Source organism: Uloborus diversus, chromosome 1 (assembly GCF_026930045.1).
Source record: "Uloborus diversus isolate 005 chromosome 1, Udiv.v.3.1, whole genome shotgun sequence".
Lineage (NCBI taxonomy): Eukaryota > Metazoa > Arthropoda > Arachnida > Araneae > Uloboridae > Uloborus > Uloborus diversus.
The window spans coordinates 225477178-225483177 of record NC_072731.1 but is presented as its reverse complement, the minus strand read 5'-3'; the positions used below and the strand labels follow the sequence as shown (position 1 = coordinate 225483177).

Sequence of the window (6000 nt, the reverse complement as noted above, 5' to 3'; positions counted from 1 at the left end):
CCCTTGTAAGTTGACCACCTGTCTATGTTGACCGCTTTTGTCAGGAACGGAATTAGTCCTATCTTATATATTGAAAGAAAACCTCTATAACTTGACCACCTCTCCATCTTGACCACCTGTCTATCTTGACCACTAATATACACCAAATTTGGTTTGAAGTATTGTAAAAAAACCCTTTGTAAGTTGACCACTTGGTTTATTTTTTAAAACTTTCTTTAACAATTATTTTATATTTTATTATTTATTTATTTATTTATTTATTTATTTTTTTTTTTTTGATAGCTTTCCAAGAAAATTTTTAATGCTTTTACTAGCATTTTACTAGCTTTTACTAACGTTTTACTAACTAAATAAAACCGCAAACATAAATCTTATGCTGCTCTTTATTCTGCAACTTGTTTTTCATTCGTTGTTCTCTATTTAAGAAAGCCCACTCTCTGTTCAAAGAAGATAGGTGTCAGTACAAAAGTACAAGTTTTTTTCAATTGCAATATGTTGTGGCAACACTGGAATTGTGCTAAAGAACAGGCCCGGTGGCCCGGATCTATAAATTTTGGGCCCCACGCAACAAAATATGTAGGGCCTCTCCCTAGTAGCCTGCAGTGTCTATTTGTAAAGTTAACAAGTTTTAGTGCTAGTTTTTTTTTAATTTCTAGGACGTTAGCCCCCTTAAGGACGTAGACCCCCGCACTGCGGGTACGCAGATGTGGGCCTGCTAAATAGTAAAGTTACATATTTCTGGTGCAAGGGATTAAGAAATAGGACATTTTAATTTTGCCATTATTAACTGAGAGAGTCGAGCTTGTTGTTCTTTTTGCTATAAGTTTTATATAAAAAGGCTACAAAAAGAAAGTTAACTGAACTTGAGATTAATAAAAAGTATGAAATATGAAAATTAATTGAAAAGGGAGAAAGCCAGAGGAAATTAGCTGGGCACATATGGAATTTCCAGAATTAGTGTCTAGTATGGTTGAAAACAAGGAAAAAATGACAAAAATATTTGAATAGTATTTTCAATTAGTGTTTGAGTTAAACAGAAAGAGTAAGGGTGAATTCGTTAAAAAATGAATACATGGTGCAAGAAATGGACAAAAAAAAAAAAATCATTACCCCTTTATAAGTTGACCACCTGTCTAAGTTGACCGCCAAAGTACAGCACCGCGAGCGGTCAACTTACACAGGTTTCACTGTATATTGAAAATAAAATGGACAGTTTTTGATGTTGAAAGAACATGATCATGGATTGTAGTATCCCAGCTCTTATTTATTTTTTCAAAAGTTATTATCATTCAAGAAGTTTTATTGTCTGACCACTGCTAGCGAAAATGTTTAATTTAAAATCGAAAAAAATAATAATTAAAAAAAAGAAAACAACGGATAGTAAAAGTCAAAAATTTGCACAGCTAACGATGTCGGAAATTACTTCATAACAGATTCTTATCAAAAATTTTATAGTCGACGTTCATTACAACAACCCCTGTAGTTCGAAAAAGTCTGTCACTGCAACTGAAAGTCGCTATAACGTAAATGCACATCATATTGCATGTTATTTAATCATTTTTAGAAATACTGAAGTCACTTTTACCAATTATGTTTCGCATTAAAAGGGAATTCAAATACGAGCAAAATAAAAATTAATACAGTTTTTTTTTTATTTGACTTGTTAGAGGGTTTACACATAACTTGAAAACGATACACATAACGAAAAACACTGAAAATAACTGACAGAAATCGTTTTTTTTAAATTTGAGAACATGGTTTGAAATCTTTAAAAATGTCGTTTTCTTCGTATTTAGATACTGTTGAAGACTTCAGATTTACGACTTTTCAAAAAAAAAAAAAAAAAAAAGACTTTGAAGTGTGTTTACCGTTTCTCTACGGTTATCATATTTTTTTCAAAACAGTTTCATCATCGAATAAACTCTTTCAGTGGAAATATTTCACCCGCAGAAGCATAAAAGTTTTAAACATCAGTTTTTTAACAGACAGTCTTAAGAATAACAAAAAATTCCATTGTTTTTACAATAAAATAAAACAAATATTTCGGGCTGTGTCGTTTTCCCCTATACAGTTGCACGTTAATATCCCGGAACACAAGCGCCAAAAAATTTCAATGCCGCAGTCTGTGCCACGACACCCCGCGCCATGGTAGTCACCCGAGTCAAGAATTAATGCGATATTTCTCACGCGCTTTGGTGGTGACCAAATATGGAAGTGAAATGTCTTGTCAGATGCAGATGTTGAATTCGCGCCGTAGCTTCCATTTCTGAACAAAACTCGCTAAATTTGGCGACTTTACTAAAAATTTCGGCAATTTTTAAGACATCATATTTCGATAACGTGGTCACGAGGGCACGTAGTTTCAGTGCCATAAACATGTTTTCCAATGCTCTTTCGAATGCCACCAATTTGGAATTTTTTTGAATTTCCTTGATCGTGATGTTTCCTGGTTAGAGGCATGACAAAAAGTCGCATTTCTTAACTTTGACAAGCAGTTGAACACAACGTTGTTGGAGTTCATTTCCTTCCTGGTGCAAATCGGGCATTTTGCTTCCATTCTGACTAACTGTAGTCCGTGCGATTGAAAGGGCTTATAGACGAGGTATTAGTCAGCCATGATTGAAGACTCGCTCGCAACAACATAGTGGAATAACCTCACAGAAAATATAACGCTCTTCGTTGACATCTTCTACAAGGCACTGATCTATCTTGGATATACGTACATGATTGAAAGCTATTCGAGGAATTACAGCATAGATTTTTTGGGAGAGAAAATGAAGATTTACAGTGTGCAGATTGTTAACTGAGCAATGCTACAACATCGAGGAGTTTCGTGTATAATGTGCAGGCAATAAAACCTGCCCTGCAAGAGGACCAACTGAAAGCATTTGACAGTGCATGCAATATACTGCTGCCACACCTTGCCGTTGTCAGTGTTATGGAAGAAAAAAGGTTGACCCATTCATCTGTCAAACTACCGTTTGATATTACCAGATAAGAAAATCTCAAGTGCAATTAACCAAGACGAGCGGCTACGTATAGATTTTTTAAAAAAAGATCCTTTATTTCTGTCAGACGAATGCATTATGGCACACAAAAAATTTCTACAAGCCCACCAGGGTTTGTAAAACTTTGTCCTGGCCTTTAGCTCCGGACATTGGGGGCTTATCTGTGGTTTTATACCCCAGCTTTTATTTCCACTTTTTTTTCAATGAATCCTTGCTATGTTTGCGGATATCTCGATGATGTCCTCTTATGTACTGGTTAAAAGATATATTCAGCTTCTTTATGAGTTTTCCTTTGCCTTCATCTCTGTTATGACTGACGTGCCCAAAGTAAGGGCGAAACTTTAGTCTCTGGATTCTTTCAAGAGCTGTTCTATACTTGTTTCCAAAGGACAAGTGATTTGTTTTCATTGCTACCAGAGCGATGTTCGTGAGTTTCTACTTTTTATTAATTGTATTTTACTGTAATAGCTGGAATTTTTTTAATAAAAACTTCAATATCAGTAATCAGGAGTAAATCATCATTTTCCGGAGAAGGCACAAATTTTATTTTTGTAACAATCGTTTAAAACAGAAAATGCTTTTGTCTTCTTTTATTTTCTCGTTTAGATTCATTGATGGAACAATTTCCCCTTTTTATATCTTCTATTTAAGAGTATTTATCACGCATATACCTTCTTAATATTTATTCATAAAACATCCATTATAGTATATCTTATTTGTATTCTGCTCCCCAAAATGATTTGAAAAATCCTCCAATAGTCATCAAAACGAAAGTTTTTATAAAAATTAAAAACAAAAACTAACATTATGTTTGTCCAACTCTTTAAGTTTTGATTAAGCTTCTCCATAGAAACCCTAGTCAGCTTTTTGTTACATTTTTTTTGTCTCGAAAGGCTGGATTGCCAAATCTCATCACGGAAAACTTGCTTCGAGAACCTCTCCAGGTGGCGTTGCCCTTAATCCTCATCGTCTAATAGAATCCTACTTTTTTGTTAGGCTCCTGAAAAGGGTATTTGATAAATTCAATGACAATAGATTATTTTTTAAGAGACATATCTTGATTCCTTGTTGGATTTCCGGAGAAAAACTCGTTCAGACGGAAAATACGTCTTTCTTATTTTCATTCTTTTTTTTTGGACAAAAAAGAAGATGATTGTAATGTAAATACGTCAGTTAAAAGCTGTGTTATGTGTTGATTGTTTAGGTGGCATTGTCAAAGTTTGTTAAACTAAAATGTGTTTTTTGAGTAATTACATAAATTTCAAATCTCAAATATTTAAAAAACTACTGTTTCTAACTTCTTTGTAAATTTTTGAAGCATTTAGTATCAAAATATGATTGTTTTCGTGGGGACTGAGGAATTTTACTTAAGGAATAAATTGTCTTCTGCATAACCTTTGGTACACGCCTTCATTTTTGCTTTATTTTTTTTTTTAAATTAGCAGTATTGTCTAATTATTTAAAGATAAAAATGCAATTTTTTTGTGCTAGTTTTCAGGTAAATCGAACTTTTCTATATTTTCTGGTATGTATTGAGCCGCAAAGTTAAAAATAAAGTTGATTTAGCAATTTATGAAAAAAGTGTTGTTGGTTTTTACCCGTGCGTTTTTACAGTTACCGGACCTTATTGAGAGGGATTCATTCTAAATCGCTTTGTAACGTGAAAATACAGACCAAGAAGTATCAAATTACGAAAGATTTTTTTTTTTTTTGGAAATACATTGATTGACGTGGTTTCGATTCTAAACTCCTTACTTATGCTTCTTTTAAAATATATCTCTCTATTTTCTATAATAGCAAAGATGTTTCAAAGCAACTGATAAAGTACTTAGAAAATGTTTTTTTTTTTTTTTTGAATTTAATTTTATTTTTTAAACTTAATTGGAATTTTCTCCAATTTCTCAAAGCACTTGGAGAAAAAGTTAACGTGTACGTCTTTTCCCGAAAACTTCTACATCACTAGCTGGCACAATTTCGAAGCTAACCAGGAAACTACACGATAGTGCAACGATGAAAAAAAAATTAAATAGGTAGCAATCGAAAGAGGGTTGTAAAGCATGTTTCGTGAAGCATAAATTATCTGCCCTCGTGTCACCGTTATCGAAATCTAAGGCTTTAAAACCTACCGAAATTTTAAGAAAAGTTGCCAAATTTAGCGAGTTTCAATAAGAAATGGAAGTTATCTTTCACACGATTCGTAGATGGATGTAGTTGGCGAAATCGCGTGATCAATTTCTCGCCAAGTCTTTAAATTTGACGCTTTTCTTAAAATTTCGGTAGACTTTAAGAGCTTTTTCTCAATAATGGGCGGATAAGGGCAAATTATTTTTGCATCAAAAATGTGTCTGAAGATGCTCTCCCGATTGCTACCTATTCAAACCGTTTTCATTATTACTCTATTCGCGTGGGTTCCGTGTAAGTAAGCTTGAGGATGTTTTTTCAACAGCTTACTTGATTTCCCACAAACTGTAAAAACAATGTTATAAGATCTTTTTTTCGGATGATCATCGTAAAAGAATAGGAAATGAAATGTTCGGTGTTGAAATTTTTTTTCAAATAACTCTAAAGGTACTACGTATTTCTGTAAAACATAAAAAGAAATTATTATTTTTTTTTTAAAGAGAAACAATACAATTTATGTTTAAACATCAGTCGGAAAATAATTTGGAAAGAAAAATCTCCGCTCATTGAGATTTTTCGTTGCTATTCAAGGATGGCATATTTCAAACTCTCCTGTTTTTCCCGGGATTAGTTACCCATAAGTATAGACATTCGTTTTTTTACCCTAAAATAAAATCATGACAACGTTAAAACATTAACTCAGTCATCGATGTCCAGCAAACATCAATTCTAGTACATCGATGGTCGAATTATCAACGTTTGGTAAAGTTCAACATCGAACATCAATGCTGCACACCCATTTTGCTATTTTGCTCTAACAATCTTAAAATATTTCTAAAGAAACAGGGACTTACTAAAAAAATATGAAAGA

General features: G+C 33.1%; 1 protein-coding gene across 1 annotated transcript in view; it reads right to left on the bottom strand.

Annotated features, from left to right (window-relative positions):
• The window catches only part of LOC129218984 (uncharacterized), a gene marked incomplete in the record, with an annotated part of 259059 nt that overhangs the window by 94402 nt on the left and 158657 nt on the right, over positions 1 to 6000 (bottom strand).